The 20,236-nt window shown below is 48.4% G+C and overlaps 1 pseudogene; it reads right to left on the bottom strand.

The window, feature by feature from the left end:
- Nucleotides 1-13,201: 13,201 nt before the first annotated feature.
- On the bottom strand, nt 13,202-13,529 carry LOC129520921 (transmembrane protein 14C-like; annotated as a pseudogene).
- Between the last annotated feature and the right edge of the window lie 6,707 nt (nt 13,530-20,236).

Below are 20,236 nucleotides of genomic sequence, written 5' to 3'. Positions count from 1 at the left end.
TTTACAGGATCCCAGGCACCTGATGAAGGGAGTAGGGGGGTGTAGGGGGGTGGGGGGGGAGGAGGGAGGACGTGAAGAGGGACCGCCCAGAGACACTGGTTTTGGGTTTGATTATCCACTAAGGGCAGCCTGGGTGGCTCAGCGGTTTAGCCCTGTCTTTGGCCCAGGGTGTGATCCTGGAGTCCCGGGATTGAGCCCCACGTCGGGCTCCCTGCATGGAGCCTGCTTCTCCCTCTGCCTGCGTCTCTGCCTCTCCCTCTCCTCTGTGTCTTTCATGAATAAATAAATAAAATATTTTTTAAAAATAATAATAAACTGGATATCTTAAGAAGGATACAAAAGATCGCAAAAAGCTCATGCAGACGTTAAAATGTTTATCACTGGCGTTCATTTCATAAAATTAAAATCTCTAAGAAAATTGTGAAAAATAAGATTTTAATACACTTATCATCTTGATAACCTTTGTACAGGTAGCTCCTTACCTAAAATGGTTCAATTTGATGGTTTTTCAGCTTTACGGCAGTGCAAAAGCGATACCCACTGCATAGAAACCATTCTTTGGTCTTCGCCCAAGCTCGCCATGCTCTCTGTTCCATCTCATGATGTTGGGTGGAGGCCGCAAGGCCGAGCTCCCGGGCAGGTAGGGTCAATAACTCACAACCATCCTTTCCTTGTACCACCATTCTGTGTTTCACTTTCAGCACGGTAGTCAGTGAACTCCGTGAAATACTCAATACTTTATTATTAAAATGGCTTTGTTTGGGGCACCTGGGGGGGCTCAGTCCGTTAAGCATCTGCTTTCATGGATCCCTGGGTGGCTCAGTGATTTAGTGCCTGCCTTTGGCTCAGGGCCTTATCCTGGAGTCCCGGGATCGAGTCCCGCATCTGGCTCCCTGCATGGAGCCTGCTTCTCCCTCTGCCTGTGTCTCTGCTTCTCTCTCTCTCTCTCCCTGTGTCTCTCATGAATAAATAAATAAAATCTTTATAAGAAAAAAAAAAGCATCTGCCTTCGGTTTGGGTCGTGATCCTCGGGTCCTGGGATCGAGCCCCACAAGGCCCGCATCCGGCTCCCTGCTCAGTGGGGAGCTGGCTTCTCCCTCTCCGCCCCAGCTCAGCTTGTGCTCTCTGTTGCTCTCTCTGTCTCTCTCTCAAATAAGTACATTTTTTTTTAAAAAATGGCTTTGCGTGAGAGGATTTTGCCAGCTGGAGGCTCCTGTAAGTGTTCTAAAGAAGCACGTGTAAGGGGGGTTCAGCTAAGCTGCGGTGTTCGGTAGGTTAAGGGTGCCAAATGCATTTTTGCCTTATGATATCGTCAACTTGCGGTGGGTTCAGTGGGACATTGGGGAAGAGCTGTGCTTAGTTTTCATCTGAAGGAGACCACATCCGGCTGCATAGTAGGATTATCTGGGGAGATCTTGTTTGTTTTCGAAACCCTGATGCCCAGGCAGCAGCCCTGGCCAATAAATGAAAACCTCCCAAGGGCGGAGGGCGCATGGGGGTCCCGAAGCATCCCAGGTGATCCCAATGTTCCGGCAAAGTGGGGATTCACGCACTTGGTCGTCCCTGATGAACCCCATTTTCATCACCCCCCTCGCCCCCCCTAGAATCCCTCCCTCCTCTGCACTCAAAGGAGAGCACGTAGCAAAGTGCATCCTTGCCGGTGGGGTCCTGGTTTCGCGGTGCTCTGACCGTCCCCAGCAGCCCAGGGACAGGACGACACACGACCCAGGCTCCTCGGGCACGGAGAGGGCTGCGGTGGCTCCTTTAGCCCCACTGCACAGCTCTGAGTCACCTGGCACTCGGCCAGCCACAAGTCTCAGAACCTGATGTTTCAGATTCTTCTCCAATAGATATTTTTACCCCTGGAGCCTGGCTGCGGCTGCGGCTGCGGCTGAGTGACTCAGGCCCGGGCCTCTCCCGGGAGGCAGGGGAGGCAGGGGAGGCAGGGGAGGCAGGGGAGACCAGGCTCCCTGCTTATGTAAGCGCAGGTCGCACGCGGCTGCCCCACCGACGTGATCCAGGTGTGACATCTGTCCAGCACTTTAAATTCAGTGGAGACCAGTTGCTCTCGCCCGTGAACAAGGTCTTTCTGGCACCAGTCTCGGTGTTCAGCACCTTCAATCACAAACCCGTCTCATTTTAGAAACTTAATATATCCAGTCGCAAATAATGATAAAAAATCCAAATTTGAAGTGGAGGTTGAACCATCTGCCCCCTGGGCTGCTTCACAAGACGGCAGGGGGCCGTGGACGGTGGTCCCCCTGTTCTCCCCTTTCAGCCAGTGCCCCTGTGCAACCTGCGATTGCTCTCCGGCGGGGCCCAGGCGGGGCCTTCCCTTGACCAACGCCACGTGGGGTCCCTGGGGGCTGGCAGGGTTGCACATGGGGTCCCTGGGGGGCTGGCAGGGCTTGCAGTGGACTCTTCACTCCTGCGGGTGTGCGGTGGGTCCTTTGGAGGTTCCTCGTGGCTCTTGCCACCTCCTTGACCTGGGATGGTTGATCTCCATGCTTGGTGGCCACCTGTCATACTTCCTCCTCTCCGAGGTACACCTGAAAAGGGGAGGCTCTTTAGGGGCCCCTGGGGGGCTCCACGATTGAGCGCCTACCTGCCTTGGGCTCAGGGTATGATCCCGGGTCCTGGGATCGAGTCCTGCATTGGGCTCCCCTGGGGAACCTGCTTCTCCCTCTGCCTGGGTCTCTGTGTGTCTCATGACTAAATAAATAAGATCTTTAATAAAATCTTTAAAAAAGAAGAGAAGGCTCTTTTAGCTGGGTTGTCTGCCCCTCCAGACAGCACCATGGGACCAAGAAGACTCCCACATTGTTCTTCCTCCCGACCCACCGTGGTGCATGCTGCCCTCACGTAGTGCTTGCCTGCCCTCGATCTGGGGTCAGGCCCCCGCCACGCAGCAGCAGCAGCACCTTCCTGGCTCCACCATCGAGGCAGCGGCCTTAGAGCTCCTTGGTGAGAGTCGGATTCCATTCGCAGGCCACGTGGCCTTCCTCAGGCCTGGCTGAGGGATCAGTTGTCTTTGCCTCCCAATCACAGGGAGCACTGCAAGCTGTCCAAGGAGTTACCTTGAAGCCTCCGTCTTCAAGGCCCACCCCCACCGTCTAGGAGGTGCACCTCACTATCTCAGCTCAATCTTTCTAGAAGCAGAGCCTGAAATGGGGATTCTTAAGGGATTCCTCAAGAAAATGTTAGAAGAGGAGTGACAAAAACAAGCTGCAGTTTGGGAAAGGGCGAAGGTGGGCAAGAATGCGGCCCCAGCTGGAGACTAGTTTCCATCTGATCCCAGAGGGGAAACCCTACAGCTTGACTACATCACAAAGAAAGTCCCGCCTTGAGGCAAGCAGTTCAGTTCATATCCTCCCGACAGCTGGGCCAGGGTTTGCTGAGCTGCTTGGGTGGGGTGTGCAAGGCGCAGGGGCTCCCTGGCCCAGGACAATTCTCCAGAGAAGGAAGCAACTGGATGTTGTCGTGGGTGCGGAAGGGGGGTGGGCCCGTTGGTCACGGGGATTGGGAAGGGCACTGACAGGATCCGCTCTGCCTGTCCTATTCCCTCGGTCTAGTTTCCTCAATCTTGTCTTGACCTCCTGGAGCCCGTCAAGGATTATGGAACAGATTCTTGGAGCCACTGCCTTGTGGACGTACTGGGGAGCGGGGGTGTCTGTCCCACCCACTTGGAATCTGACGTCTGTCATCTTGCCTCCTCACCCAGGGAGAGGCAGGGAGCGTTCCCTTCTGAAGTTGCCTCACTCCGAGGAGCGTGCGGGTGTTTACTGTGCATCAGGGACCCAGGGCCTGGTGCCCCCATTCTACGGGGCAGAGCCCAGAATGGTGAGTGAACTCAAAACCATGCTGAGCGCCTTCCCTGTAGGATGGGTCTGTGCTCCTCATCCGCTTTCCCTCCACAGGCCCCACTGGAGACGTGGCTGGCGGGAAAGGGCGCCTTCCCTGTCCTGAGATGGAGTACAGGCCACCGGGACTAACCCAGGACCTGCTCAAGGAGAGTCAGCGGGCTAACGAGCCACAGAGAATGGCTTCCAGAGTCCGCCTGACTAAGCTGAGGCTTGGGCGGGTTTTGGGGGGTCGTGCCGAGGCATCAGGAGCTGCAGGGAGAGCCCAGAGAGGCACCAGGAGCCAGCCGGGCAGTAGGGCACCCACACCCTGGAGAAGCCCCGGGGGGAGGGACCACCACACCCCAGAGGAGCCCTAAAACAGCTGGCGTTAGGCAGGGCTGAGGGCTAACGCGTGGGGCCCACCGTCGGCTGGTTCTCAGGGCCCGTCCTTCCCTCCTCTCCCCTGTTGCACAGCAGGATGGCCCCACAGTCTGGCAGGGCAGCACCACCCGGGACTGGGCGACGGACACCATCTAGTCTGCTGGGTCCCAGGGCTACTTCGGTCTGTCTTACCCACCTGCGTGGACCCCACAGGTACCCGGGCTTGGGACTTCCCAGGGTCACATAGCTAGTGACAGATGGGGGTCGGGCCCACGTCAAAGCTGGAACTTCACAGGCGCTGGCAGGAAAGGGTAGAGAGGCCAGAGCCTACGAGACCCCCGGCCTGGCCCAGAAGTGATGTCTGGCGTTGAACCAAACTGAGATAAGCCCTCAGCCAGCCTGGCAAAGCCCAGTTCTGGTGACCGTACAGAGGGACAGGTGATAGACATGAGTCCAGACTGGTCTGCAAGATGTGGGGGTTCAGGGTCTTGCACTTGTCCCTGGAAAAAATTGGCATGGATTAGCAAGGCCGCGGGGCTGGCGGTGAGGACAAGGATCCCAATCCCAGTTTGGAGGAATAAGCACTGGTCCGAAAAAGGCAGAACTTACTCCTGGAAGAAGACCTGAAAGATCCAGAAAGCTCTAAATTCAGAATACTTGAGAGCAGGACGCTGCTGGACGCAGGGCCTAAGGTCAGGCCAACCGTCGGAGGGGGCGGCCTTGGGCAGAGTCCCCTGGGCTCCGCAGCTTCTTCCTTGCTGGGTCCTAGAGCTTGGGTGAGGCTGGGGGGTCAGCCGAGAGCTTAGCGTGGAGAAGGGGGAGTTCCAGGGTCAGGAGACCACGCCAGCCATACCCTCCCTGCCAGCCTCTTGGCCAGGCGGCTCACCCGCCGCTTCTCAGGTGCCCGCAAACCCAACCTTCACAGTGGAAGCTGACTCTGCCCTGCACCTGCGCTCCCCCCCGTCTCCTACGTCTAACACCAGGGCTGCAGCAAAGCAGAGAGAGTTCTGGGAATTCTTGGGCTTGGCAGCAGGTGGAATGAGGAGCTCACCGTGCTGTCCAGTACCATGTGCAACAACAACGGAGGTGCTTGGCAGCTGTTTAGTGGACACTGAGGTCGATGAAAGAGCCCAGTGGTACAAGAAGGGGGAAAAACAAGTGACAGCTATGGAGACAGGTGGTGAAAGACAAGACTTGACAAGACTTGTCTCTGCACCTACAAAGTTTGACTGAAATACTTTTGAAGGTGACAACCTTGGATAATTGTGCCTCACTGTGGCCTGGCTCTGGTGTCCACGGCACGGCTCTTTCTGTTCAATTGTGGGAAGGATACGCTCTTTAATTGGGCAACCAAACCAAACCAAACCCTTAAAAGGTCATCCAGGCTGAACGCATGATAGTCGCCTATGGTTTCTGGGTCCCTGCTACTGGCCAGGTCCATGCTAGCTGCTTTATGTTTCACTTACTTATCACAACAACCCCAGAAGCTAAGCACTATTATTATCTCTATTTGCATGTGAGGAAACTCGAAGTTTAGAAAAGTGAGGTGAGTTACCCCCAAACACAGCCCAGGTGAGAAGTCGAGCCCGATTCAAAGTGGTGTGGCCTGTCCCCAGAGGCAGAGAGTGCAAGCCCTTCCCGGGGGTGCCGGCTGACTGCCCGCCTACACCCTCACGGGAGTCTCACGTCCGCTCAGGGTGGCCCCACCAAGGAGCCTTAATCTACCGGTGCTGGCGATACAAGGACGGCTTCCTTGTGCCACGCAGCCCACGCCCTCTGCAAGGAGACTTGTAATAAAACTAGGAGGACGGCCGAGCTTGATACTAGCACTTCATCAGCACTTACCGGGTTGCGTACTACTCCAAGCCCTCTGCCTGGACCCTGACATTTAGTTGGTTCCCCAGTTAATCGTTTATTAATAAGTTGGTTATAGAGAATTAATATTTTTTCCACATAAACCATATTCTCAACATAGGCACATATATATAAAATACACATATTATATGTAGATACATATAAAACGCTGAAGCGCCCGGCTCCTCCATCACAGCGCCCTTTAATCCCTAAATAGCATGAACCGATGTGCTTGTTTGAGCCTGAGCTCCCCGGAGTGACAGTCGTTTGATAAAGCAAGAAGAAGAGGCTAGAGAGTACTTTTAGCCTGGACAGTGTCTTGCCCCCCGCCCTCCCCGGGTCGCAGCGTTCTCTGATCCCCCCAGCACACCCATTGCCTTCATGCGGCACAGATCCTTGGGGTGGTGCGTGCCCTCGCATGTCATACCCACAAAAATGCATCCAACTCCTGCCACGGGCCTCATGATTCAAACCCAACTTCAATCAAAACTTGCCTTTCTCATTGTAGACATTCCAGGTTGCTCTTTTTTTGGAGGAAAATCATCTCTAACTGGGAATTTGTAGAGAGAAGCAGGAAAGACAGCCCAGGCTGGTGGGAGCGAGGGGGCCCCTCGTCCCGAGCTGGGCAAGTGCCCGATGGAGGGGGTCCCCTTGGGCCGCGGCCTCATCCTCCCTGTGGACAGCAGAGCTTCCTTGTCTGCTCCTGAATCCGAGGCCCCTTACATCCTTCAGACTAAATCTCCAGGAGCATCAGGGGAAACTTTGGACGTAGGAAATCGTGGTGGCAGCTCTTCACTGCCAGTGTGTCTGTCCTGTAGTAGAAGCACGCAAAGCTTTAACCGTTTGTCAACCCAGCAATTCCACATCTGGGGGTGGAATTATTATTACTCAGCAATTAGTGAATAAACCCACTAACGTGTTTGTCAACATGCTTTTTAAAATCCGGAAAACAGGCAACAACCTAATTTTCCAAACTAGAGGGTCACTGGAGACTTTTTCCACTGTTTCCTAAAGTGTTAGTTAGAAAGTTGATTTCTAGAAATTATCCTTAAAGGCTGGAGGGGAAGTTGGGGGGAACGGTCCATTTCTTAAATAACACGTCACATTTTTTGATGGGGTTTGTTGTTTCTTTAATCGTTTTATAGTTAGAGCCTCAGCTCACCAAGGGCAGGCTCCTAGTGCGCCTAGCAGCAAAGGAGTACATTTTCTGTAAAGACTTAGCTTGAATAATAAATTCAGAAGATTGGTCTGCTCTGTTGTCACGTGCTGGCAATTCTAAGCATCGTCATTCGTAAAGTGTTCTTCCCCCCAAAATCATTTTGTTGGTCTAAGTTTTAAGCGACGGCCGTGGCTACTATATACTTTAAGCAAGTCTATGTAGGCTTCAAGTGGCGTGCCCTGCTCTCACACTTTAATGAGCTTTGTGTATTGAATGGGGGTTAATTTGGAGAAATAGCAATTATTCAGTGGCTGTATTTCCCTGTCTCCACCCACCGCCCAGGGGTCCCCTCCATCCCATGCAGATTCAGCCCCAAAGAGTCTCGGGAGAATCCTTTCCTATCATTCAGAATCACCTGAACACACACCCCCCCCCTTGTACTACCGATTTCCTCATTTAAACAAGGAGACTTGAAAGAAACCATCATAGCCTAAGACTTGAAAAACAAACAAATGAACTAAAGTTGTCTCACTTTAATTCTGACATTCTCTTTGACCACTCAGGGTTTTTTATTTGTATTTAAATTTTTAAAAGTGATAATGAGTGCAAAATGCAAAGTGTGATATTTCTGTTTAGTAAGTGCAAATTTTACTTCCTGCATGAAACACTTTGCTGAATTTAAAGTGCTTTTTTATTTTTTATTTTTTTAAAGTGCTTTAAAAAAAACCTGTAACAACTTCATCTTTTTTAAATTAATGTTTGTTTTAAATCTAAAAAAAAATCAAGAAAAGAATTAACATTCCTGATTATTACATGACTATTATTGAAAATAACTTTGCCTTATACAACAGGAGGATGTTAAACACTCATCCGCTCTAAGTGTCAAATACCATAGGTGGGCCATTGCTTGGGGGAAGAAACCTATAGTGTTACTAAGATTTCTCTGAGACTTGTGAAAATTGTTGGTGGGAAAGCAATTTGCCACTGTGTGTGTGTGTGTGTGTGTGTGTGTGTGTGTGTGTGTTCTTCCAGAAAAGAAGAAGTCCAGGGTACATGAATATGTAATAATAAATTCCTTCCTTTTGCACAGTTTGTCCCCAGGAGCCCATGGTGCCATCCACGGGCCATCACGCACGTGGCGGTACTCCTTTTCTCCAGACTTTCAGAAGTAACCGGTGGTTAGTCGGTTACTTGAGGATTGCAAAAGCACCGAGGGAGACATGTAACGTCTACACATCCAGGAGCATCTTCCTATCAAAGCAACCTATTGAGGTAGGAGTATGGCATCCTAGGAGAGGCGAAAACTTTGGAGAAGCCCTGGAGAAGCCCTTTAGTTGTGGCCCCACCAAAATAATTTGCTATTAATTCATCTAAAATATTTACTCATTCTCCACTGTGGAAATGCCGGGAATGCAATGATATACAAGACAGATACGGTGTTGTCCTAAAGGAAGGGTACTCCCCCCCACCCCCCCCAAAAAAGCCAAAGTAAACACACAAATGGATGAAACACTTATTTGTTCTTTTAAGTGCCGTGAAGGAAACAAATAGATGGCTTCCCATTAAGACCAAAATTCTTTTTTTTTTTTTTAAAGATTTTATTTATTTAATCATGAGAGACCCAGAGAGAGCGAAGCAGAGACCCAGGCAGAGGGAGAAGCAGGCTCCATGCAGGGAGCCCGACGTGGGCCTCGATCCGGGACCCCAGGATCACGCCCTGGGCCGAAGGCAGGCGCTCAACCGCTGAGCCACCCAGGAGTCCCAAGGCCAAAATTCTTAATATGGTTCCCACAACCCCTCTAAATACACTCACCACTTCTCCCTTGCTGGCTCTGTCTCCTCCAGCCACAGCCTCCTTTTAGTTCCTCAAAAGCACCAAAGCCTTCCTGTTTTAGGACCTTGACGAATATTGTCCACCTACACCCGTACTTTGCCTCAGTTCACTCCTAATACATCCTTGGACTCTCAGGACCAATATGTGGGCAGAAAAACTTCCCTGATGTCCACCTACCCCAGGGTGGACATATCCACTCCACACCCCCCAACCCCAATATACAGACAGTCACCAGTTCATATATTCCCCATAGCGCCCTGGGCTTTTTCTTCATGACTCTGTCTTTATTGATTTGTCCACGTAATCCTGTGGTTAACGTCTGTGTTCTCTCCCACCACTAGGCCGTAAGCATCATGGCAGCTAAGTTCTCTGTTGACTTGCACCATTGAATTCGTGGGTTGTAGCACAATAAATCCTTGTGGAAGGAATGAATGGAGGGAGGCACAGAGGAGTGTGTAACCAAACTAAAAAGCCTGCTACCAGGGATGGGCCCTAAGAATATTCTGTTATGAGGGAAGCCCGGCTGTCCAAAGAACTTCCTCATTTCTACTCTCCCTTGACTGGCCTGGCTGGTCAGGTTATTGTTCTTGTTTTTTGATTCTGTTTTTATGAGTCCCTTCCCCTCCTCTTTCTTTTTTTTTTTATTTTCTTCTACTTAAATTACATTTACCTTATTTTCTTTCTTTTTATCATTTGCGCTTTAGCCCCATCTTAATTTTATAGCTGTCCATTTCAAAGTTTTCTTTTTTTTTTCATTTCAAAGTTTTCATCTCTATTTCACTTGCCCTTAGTCTTTTTGAAAATTATAAATACTTATTTTATTGGGTTTAAAAAAAAGATGTTATTTATTTATGAAAGACAGAGAAAGAGAAAGGCAGAGACACAGGCAGAGGGAGAAGCAGGTTCCCTGCGGGGAGCCTGATGAGGGACTTAATCCCAGGGCTCCAGGATCACGCCCTGAGCCGAAGGCAGACGCTCACCCGCTGAGCCACCTAGATGCCCCTATCTTATTAGATTTTTGTGGACCAATCTTAATTTGGAATATTTGGCTCTAGTCTTAACTCCTTTTCGCCATGCTGCTTTCAGTTTTCTCTATATCCCATTTCAAATCTAATTTTAAAATATGTATCATTTCTCTTGTAATCTATTTTTAATTTATTTGCTTGTTTTTAATTTGATGGATTAAGGCATAATTTGACTATCTAAGATATCTTTTTTTTTTTAAGATTTTATTTATTTGTTCATGAGAGACACACAGAGAGAGGCAGAGACACAGGCAGAGGGAGAAGCAGGCTCCACGCAGGGAGCCCGATGTGGGACTTGATCCTGGGTCTCCAGGATCACACCCTGGGCCGAAGGCAGGCGCTGAGCCACCCAGGGATCCCTAAGCTTGGAGTTTCACCCCATTTGTTCTCACTTCTCTCTTTCTTTCCCTTCATCTCCTTCAACCCCCAGCTTCCCTCATGCCCTGTACCCTACTTGCCCACTTGTATTTGTGGTGACAAGTAAGTTGAAGGTCAGAGGAATGTAAGTGGAGGAGCAAGTTTGCTTCATGAACATAGAAGGATGACAGTTTTCCCTTCATCAGCCTCAGACTTGTTAAGAGTGATTCTCCTGAGACCCCCAGTACAGAAGATTTGGTGAATTCAGTTAATTCTATTAGGGGAACAAGCCTCGTTTTATATTTGGAATATTTGATTTACAGGAACAGTGTTGCTTATTAATCCCTTACAATCTAGCCATTAGATGAGGAATTTGGGGCAACTATGCCAGCTCCACGCCCAGGAGAAGTTCATCCCTGGATCCTTGGCAGGCTGAGAGGAGGATCTTCCTGGGTTATGGCTGGTCTCAACTCTCTTCCTTGTCCGGAGGGCTAGTAGAAGCTAGAGAGTATGGGTTGAGGGCAGTCTCACAGAGTTTTAACTCAAAGAAGAACACTCATTCCTTTGCTACAGAATTAGTTTAAATTTTAAATCCTGTACCTGATAATTGAGGTCTGCTTGGAGGAATGGATTTCTAGGAGGTAATAGAGAACCCCCTCGCTATCTACTCCTAGGACATGGATCTCTCCACTATTCTAAGAAAAGTCCTTGCACCAGGGATTTAGGATGAGTTAGTAGGATCTTTTGCCCATCACTCCAGAGGAGAGTTAGATGCCACCGTGGGAGATCGGGATCCCTGAAGGACATCCTGACCGTACAATCACACCCCATCCTCCCTCTCAAATCTAACATTGGGTTCCTTTGTAGGCTCTTTTTCTCAGTGAGATCTGCTCTACTCCACACCTGTTGGGTAGTCTAACTCCTTTCCCACCCAGGTTCAGGAGAGAAGCATTCACGGTATAGACCCTCAGGTTCTCACTTTCTGGAGATTCTTAAGAACCTTCCTTTGACCAACTCATCAGCTAGCCCCATTCCAACACCAGTGGTCTGAAACTGCCAAACAATTGAATTTCCTCAAGTGTAAAATGAGGATAATAAGATCTACCTCTTAAGAGTTCTTCTAAGGACTGTATATTTATACAAAGCAGCTGATGTGTCTGGCATATATGAGAGGTGGCTAATAAAAGTTAGCTATTTTTATTATTGGATTTATCTCCTTTCCTTTTAGAAATAGATCTGATTCATCAAATCCATAGATCTATAGCTTCTGGCACAGAAAAATATATTCAACACAATCTAGAAATCTTTCCAGGAGGCCAAGGCCTGTTTCCTACTGAAAATAATTTGTTGGGTTAGTCCTGCATTTTATTCTTTAAAGAATTGAGTTTTAATCCCAGTTTCAGCAAAGAGGAATTACCCTTACTTCCCACTGCTTGAGTCTACGCTGCTATGGTGTACCCATTGGCTGAGACAGTCCAAATGCTATGGTGGAACTTTGGTTATAAACATAAAGGCCCTAGAGCACTTTCCATGAGAGAAGTGAGTTAATCCTTGTATCCTTGGGCAGATTTATATAACACAAAATTAACCCACTGATATTATTTGCTCCATTATATACCACCAATTTCTTCCTCAACCTAAAATCTGTTTGATTGTTACAAAAATCTATAATTTTAGTTTGACAGAATTTTAATAGGGAAGTAGACCTTTAGTATTTTAGGGTATGGATTCAATGCATACTTTTATTATTTTTTGTTTTTTAAAGATTTTATTTACTTATTCACGAGAGACACAGAGAGAGGTAGAGGGAGAAGTGTGCTCCCTGCAGGGACCCCGATGTGAGACTCAATCCCAGGACCCCGGGATCACGCCCTGAGCCAAAGGCAGATGCTCAACCACGGAGCCACCCAGGTGTCCCCAATGCTTACTTTTAAAGAACAAATCACAGAGACGCCCATAAGCACTTAACCTTGCTCTAAGTCTAAAACCAGTCAAGGTCAATTTGAGCAGAGTAGACCCGGGAAAGAGGTTCCTTTCTAGAGGATCGAGATGGCTTTAGAATTTGGCTATTTTTTTTTTTGTTATTTATAGTAAACTTTATTTTCATTGATATTTCATTTGACATCATTTCAAAGTAGGTCTGTGCTCTAAGATGAGCCAAAGAACAGAAATCCTAAAGCTCATGAAAGATTTTTTTCATACTCTTCTGAGTAGGGCATGGGGTTTCAGGGCCCCCAGTGCTTGATACTCCTTGAGACTTTACCTATAGATACAGAAAGAAAAGATAACATCAACATAGAAGAATCAAACCAGGGCAGCCTGGGTGGCTCAGCGGTTTAGCACCACCTTTGTCCCAGGGTGTGATCCTGGAGACCCGGGATCGAGTCCCACGTCGGGCTCCCTGCATGGAGCCCGCTTCTCCCTCTGCCTGTGTCTCTGCCTCTCTCTCTCTCTCTCTCTCTCTCTGTGTGTGTGTGTCTCTCATGAATAAATAAATAAAATCTTAAAAAAAAAAAGAGTCAAACGGTATGAGAGTATAGTAAAAAGCTCTTGGGTTATATACCACCATCTTTTTAAGGTTGTTATGATGATGACTGATTCCTTCTCCGGAAAGTTCAATGTCATTTTGTTTTGTTTCGTTTTAAGTAAAATGTCAAAATATGTGAAAATGCTACACTTGTTTCTCTTAATGCAGTAAAAATAATGGAAGTTTTAAAATTCTTCATGAGTCCAAGCTGGGACATGACTATTACTGATGGAGTCTATTCAACATACTAATTCCAAGCTTGGTGACCATCAGTAAACTGGCACCTGTGATTAAGCCTATAGGCATACATTTTTTCAGTGATAGAATCTCATTCCCATAGTGCCAGCTAAGGTTCCAGATGTAGCTAGGAAAACCCAAATGTTCCATGGATCCTGAGACAGCTGATAAGCACCTAGGCCTGCTAAACTACTGAAAACAAGCCCAGCAAGCAATGATAGGACACTACCTGCTTCCCACCAGAAGCAACCAGTACTGCATAGCCAAAGCCATGTCAACGTAAAGGCCTGAGTGGGCCAGAGTCCTTCTGCATTGTTCTCTTTCACTCTGACCAGACAGAAGAGAACACGAGGCCTGCACCGAACTGCTTTCATTCAGTACCTCTGTGTGCCTTCCAGGACTGCTAGGTAAGATAAGATAATTTAGAGTTAACTATATTTGGAAATATAGATATAACTATATACATAACTATGTTTGGAAATTGGCGAGTTAGAAGAAATAAATAGAAGAAATAATTTTTTTTTTTAAAAACACTTCTACAAGGAAGGAGTGTAGGAAAATCAGGAAAGGCTTCCTGATGACATTGGATCCCAATGTCAGGAATGAGAAGGAATTTGTGAAGCACCGCGGGAGAAGGGTGATAAAGGATAGGAGGGTCAGTGCAGACTAAGGTGACAGCACACGTAAGGCACAGAAAACAAGGACATGTTCACGGCATCTTTGGGGAGGAATGTAGGGACAGGAAGCTGGAAAGGAACCAAAGTGACTTTGTACCCAGGCCACATGTTGCATTGGTAGATCCAGTTGTAACAGATGCCAAGCATGGTTCGTTGCATCACACCATAGAAATGTATAATACAAGTCATAAATTTTTTAATTGTTTTCTAAAAACATGTTTTATAGCAGACTTATAGCTTAATAACAAAAACAAGTGTTCCTGTGTTAGCATTTATACTGGAAGCCCTGAAATAATCAGCTGGAAGGAAATCAGTCCTCTTTTTTTTTGGAAATTAGTCTTTATAGAATATTCTTGAACTTTAAATTATTTAAGTTGGTGAAAATCCAAGCATGGATATAACAGGTGTTATGCCAAGTATAGAGGGTTCTCAAAAGCTCTTTCCCCAGAATTATAGAATGACTTGGTACCAACATCAGCATCCTCGCAGGAGATGAATTTTCCAGGAGATGATGTTACATTCGGGGATATTGATATTACCCGGGTGCCTATTATGATTACGGAGAGCTGCAGACACAATGTCTGTGGCCTGTCATAGAATAGCTCCCCCGTGTGCCAAAGAACCACTTAAAATGCACAAGCGCACTCTTCATGCTAATGGAACAGGCCTCTTTAGTGACTTCCAAAGGGAAGAGAGGAGGGACAGAGGAGAGGGGTCCTTCTGTCCTTCTCCATGGTTCCACAGCAACATAACCAAAGAAGTGAAAGCGGCTTGCTCTCTGGGCACCACCAGGTCAGGAGGGAAGATTCAGGCCATAGCCACTGTTTCTTCTCACTTTTGAATTACACGGGGAAAGCAGGGGCGAGGAGGTGTGCATTGCACGCGCGGCCTGTGGCCGGCCTGGGGGTGAACCCAGCAGCAGGAGGCGGCGCTGCGTCCAGCTGTCCAGCCGGTGGCCGCACCTCGTCACCCGACCAGCGGCCGGGGGTGCCAGGCGACCCGAGATGCTGCAAGCAACAGGCCGCCCCTGCTCTCAGCTCTGCTTCCTGGCAGGGAAGTCGCGGAATGAGTCACCTTGGGGCACATTCCTGAACGTTCCAGGGCTATAGATTGACTGGTACGACACGTTGTTGCTTTGACTGGCTCTGACATCAGCAGGAAGGCTGAGGGATCAGACGGAAGGCTTTGGAGAAAGAAAATGGAAGGAAATCAGTCTTATGCACCTGCTCTGTGCTGGGCGGAGACCGGGAGTCTTCACGTGTGTTAGGGAGGCCACGGGGGGCTGGTTGTGATCCCATGATCACCACCTGCTGGCTCTGTGACCCTGCACAAGCCCCTTAACTTCTGGGGACCTCGGTTTCCTCATGCCCACCTCCGAAGGCCGTGTGGGAAGGAAAAGAGAGTCCATGCTCGTGTGGCACACGGCACGTGCTCTGACAAAGTCCGCATTTTTAGTTGTTGTTTTCACTATCGTGGCCATTTCATCCTCAAAGCAGCATCATGACCCATTTCACAGTTATGAACACGAAGACTCAGAGAGCTAAGAGGTTTACCTGCGGAATATAACCTTGCTACTATGATTCCGGCCCAATCTCACATCAGAATTCGTGTTCCTTATCCCTCTAGATCGCACTGCCTTAATTAGTCAGTTTTGAATAAATGCCTTACAGAAATGGGAAGCTACAAGAGTGGGCTTGTTTGCAAATATCCAGGAGCCATGAGATGCTCCGGTGTATTAGGGCTCTCCAGGGAAAAAGAACCAATAGGGTGTGTGTATGTATGTCCATACGGAGAGAGAGAGAGAGACCTATCAATCTGTATCTATCTTTCTATCTATCCATCTATTGAGAGAGAGAGAGTTTAAGAAGTTGGCTCACACTTAGGGAGGTTGACAAGTCCGAAATCTGCAAGGAAGGCCAGTAGGCTGGCAGGCTGGGGACTGGGGCAGAGCTGATGTTGCGCCTTTGAATGTGAAGGCAACCTGGAGGCAAAGTTCCTTTACTCAGGCCTCCTTGGCCTTTCTCTTTTAGGGCCTTCAACTGATTGGAGGGTTATCTGCTTCCCTGGAAGTTTACTGATTTTAATATTACTCTCATCCAAAAAAATACCTGCATGTTGACATCTGGACTGGTATTTAACCAAGTATTTGAGTACCATGGCCCAGCCATGTTGGAGCATAAAATGAACCATCGCGGGCGGGGAGCAGTGATCTGTGGCAAATCGGAACCCGGAGCCAAAATGTCTGAGCTGAAGTGCTACTAACTGACTTCCACTGTCACACGGCTAAGGTTTTAACTGGGCTTTGTTCATGATTTTTTAAAAACCCACATATTTTTTAGGCAGTTTGACTAGTCAGATGAACTAAGATTATTAAAACAAAATAAAAATGAAAAAAATGAAATTTTTATTTTATTATTATTTTTAAGATTTTATTTATTCATGAGAGAACACTGAGAGAGAGAGAGAGAGAGAGAGAGGCAGAGGGAGAAGCAGGCTCCATGCGAAGAGCCCAATGCAGGACTCGATCCCGGGACCCCGGGGTCACAGCCTGGGCCGAAAGCAGACGCTCAACCATGGAGCCACCCAGGGGTCCCCATAGTGAAAATTTTAACCTGTGGGCTTTTAGCAGCAAAGATAAAAAACAACTTCAGGAAGTGGGGTCCTTTTGCTTGAGTAACTATTTTACCTAATCCAAGCTCAAGGATAGCCGTTATTTTAGAAGAGCTTTGTGTTTTCCCTCCTAGTCCCTGTCACTGTGGAACCTACTCATAGCAAGAACAGAATTATCTAAAACAGTTGTTGGGATACTTTTTGGAAGGTGGAAATTAGTTAATTTTCTAGGCAAGATTGGAAAACACTTTTATCATAATCATTCAAAAATCTCAATTTTTCACAGGGGGCGTCTGCAATGGAATAAATTTGCTGTCTTCCACCCGTGGAAATGGTCCCCCAGCTCCCCAGTCGGGAATACACATCTCCCTGCCCTCCCAGGCTCCTGTCCTAGTTTTAAGGGGTTGGAAAACACAGAGGTTGTTTAGCTCCACCGGCCCTCACCCACCAGACCTGGCCTTTGGGAGCAAGGTGCGCCCGGCCGAACGATGACCTTTCGCCAAGGACTCCAGCTGAGTAACTGCCGGGTGGCCTCCTTTCTTTTTAGGAACAGGAGCCCGGTTTTCTTTGGGATGCCAAAGTGCCCAGCTGAAGGACAGCACTTTCTAGTCAAAAGATGAGCCATTAAAAAAAAAAAAAAAAGATGAACCATACTTTGTCTACTTTCCTTGCTCCTGGAGCGTGAATGAACGGCAGGCATCCTCGTGGTCCTATTACATTTGGAGGTGACCCTGAGGTTAGCGGTCACACACAACAGGACTTCATAAAGTCCCAGTATCTGCTGCAGATTTCCTACCTCCCAGGATTTTTTATGTCAGAGAAGAGAAGAAACCTTTGTGTTTTCAGACTACAGTAGTCAGATCCTTTTTTTTTTCTTGCAACATAGCTTTGTCTGTACTAAATTACCAGCCTGGGAACTAGGCTTCCTTGACATGCTTCACTGAAGAGTAAGGGACCACAGAATCAATAAAATTTTCTTTAAAGATTTTATTTTTAAGTAATCTCTACACCCAACATGGAGCTTAAATTTATAACCCTGAGATCAAGAGTCGTGTGCTCTGCTGACTGAGCCAGCCAGACGTCCTAGAACCCATATAATTTAAAAATCCATTAGGATTTACTATATAGGACAATTTAACCCAAAGAAAGAAAGAAAGTTGTCAGCCCTTATAGCCGTAACATAAGAATCTGTTAGACCTGGAAAAGTACTTTAGAAATCCCAATCTCACTTTCTACCCCACCGTTCATTTCACAGATGAGCAAACAGAGGCCCAAAGTTTAAGCGAGCAATAACGGGCCAGAACCTGAACACAGATCTCTCACCACCGGTCCACTACCTCATGGTTATTTTCCACTCTCGATCCACAAACGGAGGCATAATCTGACATAGTCTGGATAGTTTACATAATAGGGAAACTAGAAGTCACTGCACACACCAGAGTAGTGTTCATCTGGATGCCACGTTGCCTCCTTTGTAACATAGCTTTGCCCAATCTACTGACAGAGTGATCCGATCTCCTGGCACAGGGATCATTCCACGATCGAGTAGCACAGAACAGCCTCACCCAGTGTCTAAAGCCTTTTGATGCCCCACTTTTGGCTTTTAGTGCCAATCCTTGTTAGCAGGAGACAAATTATCTACAGGCCCAGCCAAGAAAGGGGCCCATTTGGCAACTATCCATCCTCATCAGATTTGAAGCCATTCTGCGAAGGCATTTTAATTGGGCGCTGGGAGAGCCGCCACCTTTAGAGGCAGCTCCTGAATGGGAAGCAGAGAATTTCAAGAGCAACTGAAGTTCCTGGTGCTGACGTTGTTTACTGCTTAAAAGACGCCCCGTGATTCTCCTCCGGCCTCTCCTTTCGTCCTCCAGCCTTTGTAAGAGCCAGGACGGTTCAGTGATTTCCTGGGCTCCTTCCCTGGCAGTTCTCACTGTGCTTGGCTGCATGGTTCTCAGACGGACCGGCCCTTTGATCCCGCTCTAATGAACCCGGCTCTGGGCCCTACACAGGGTGATGCTTTTGATTATTATCTTCAGTTTTTCCACAAGTGCTAAGAGACAGCGCATTTTTAACGGGGGCCTTTACAACCCATGAATTTTAAGTGGTTTCTGTTCAAACCCCAAATCATCAATGCCCTGTATTAGTTAACCGCTTGCCTGCACAAAGCTGAGCAAGTAGCTCAGTTGTCGGGTGTCATTGTCTCTGTTCTGGGGCGAGGAAGCTGCAAGAGAGGGAGACCCGGGGTGGGGGGTGGGGCAGCCGCCAACGGCCGAACCCAGGTCCTACAGCAGCAGGCGTTCAGGTGAGAAATGACAATTTGCATCTCCTGATCGATCTCTAACATTTTGGCAATACTTACGGAGTGAGCGGCCACCAAAAAGGAGTTGCACGGCCTAGATGGAGCCAAGTGGAAGTGGCCATGCGGGCACCAAGAACCTGCTCCTCAAACTGGGCCTGAGCTGCACCTCCGACCACTGCCGTGACCTCGAGCAAGTCAGCCCGTGTCCCTGGGCTTCCAGGGCCTCGTCCACAAAATGAAGTCTTAGCGTCAACAGCCTTTTCTCCAAAGAAATATTTTGCGAATCCCAGCGTACAAAACAGAAAAGCGCAGGGTGCTCTGGTGGAGGAGAAGCCAGGGGCCTGGGCTTGCGCTCTCGCCGCGCTCTTCCCCTGCGGATCATGCTCTTCCCCGCGGATCCAGAGCTCACACGGGCCCCTTCCTAAACCTAGGAAATAGCCTACGTATCTGGAGATTCCCTTCCAATTTTATTTGAATTTTATTTGAATTCAATTAATTAGCCGCTTTCTAAACCTAGGAAATTGATCTACTGTCTGTAGATTCCCTTCCAATACTGGATTTTATTTTTTTTAATTTGATTTTATTTGAATTCAGTGAATTAGCATATAGTGTAATATCAGCTTCAGAGGTTCCAATACTATATTTTAATGTTTATTCCCTCTCTACTAGGCTTCTGTGCAATGAGAGGAAAACAGAGGTGATGGAAAATTCAGGCAGGGCCAATGTTTGCCCATCACTTGCACCTTGCTTGGGTTTCAAAAGACCCCAGCAAAGCCAAATCTTGTTGCATCTCAGGAAGGGAAATGTTGAGCGCTCACAGCCAACGTCTGGTGTCACTTCAGGGTCTTCTTGGCAGGCGGCCGTGGCGGGAAGGGCGGGTATTAGCTAAGGGTTGCAGCCTGTGGAACCCGGTGAGGGCCAAGATGGGGCTGGGGGGGGGGAGACACGGCCCCTGCTGCACCGACCCTCCCTCCCTGCCCACCGCGGCCTGGGAAAGCCGGGCAGGTCACCGCGGGGAGCACCAGCCCGCTGGGCCTCGTCCAAGGACGTCAGGACGGATCCCCTCTCTGGCTCCCCGCCTATGTCCCCTCACTAAATCGCCTGCACACATTTTTTGCCCACCATATCTATGTCTCTCATCAGACACCAGCCTTACCATGATTTTCCTTCTGTTTTTTTTTTTTTTTTTTTTTTAAGATTTTATTTATTTATCCATGAGACACAGAGAGAAAGAGAGGCAGAAACACAGGCAGGGGGAGAAGCAGGCTCCACACAGGGAGCCAGGTGCAGGACTCGGTCCCAATTCCCCTGGGTCACGCCCTAGGCCCAAGGCAGGCGCCCAACCCCCAAGCCCCCAGGCGCCCCCTTTCCTTCCATTTCCGTCGCCTGTTACTGCAGGCGGCCTCAAGGGTTAGTGCAGCCGGCTCCCTATGG

This window comes from Nyctereutes procyonoides, unplaced genomic scaffold, assembly GCF_905146905.1.
Source record: "Nyctereutes procyonoides isolate TBG_1078 unplaced genomic scaffold, NYPRO_anot_genome, whole genome shotgun sequence".
NCBI lineage: Eukaryota > Metazoa > Chordata > Mammalia > Carnivora > Canidae > Nyctereutes > Nyctereutes procyonoides.
This window is presented reverse-complemented; position numbering and strand designations above follow the sequence as displayed.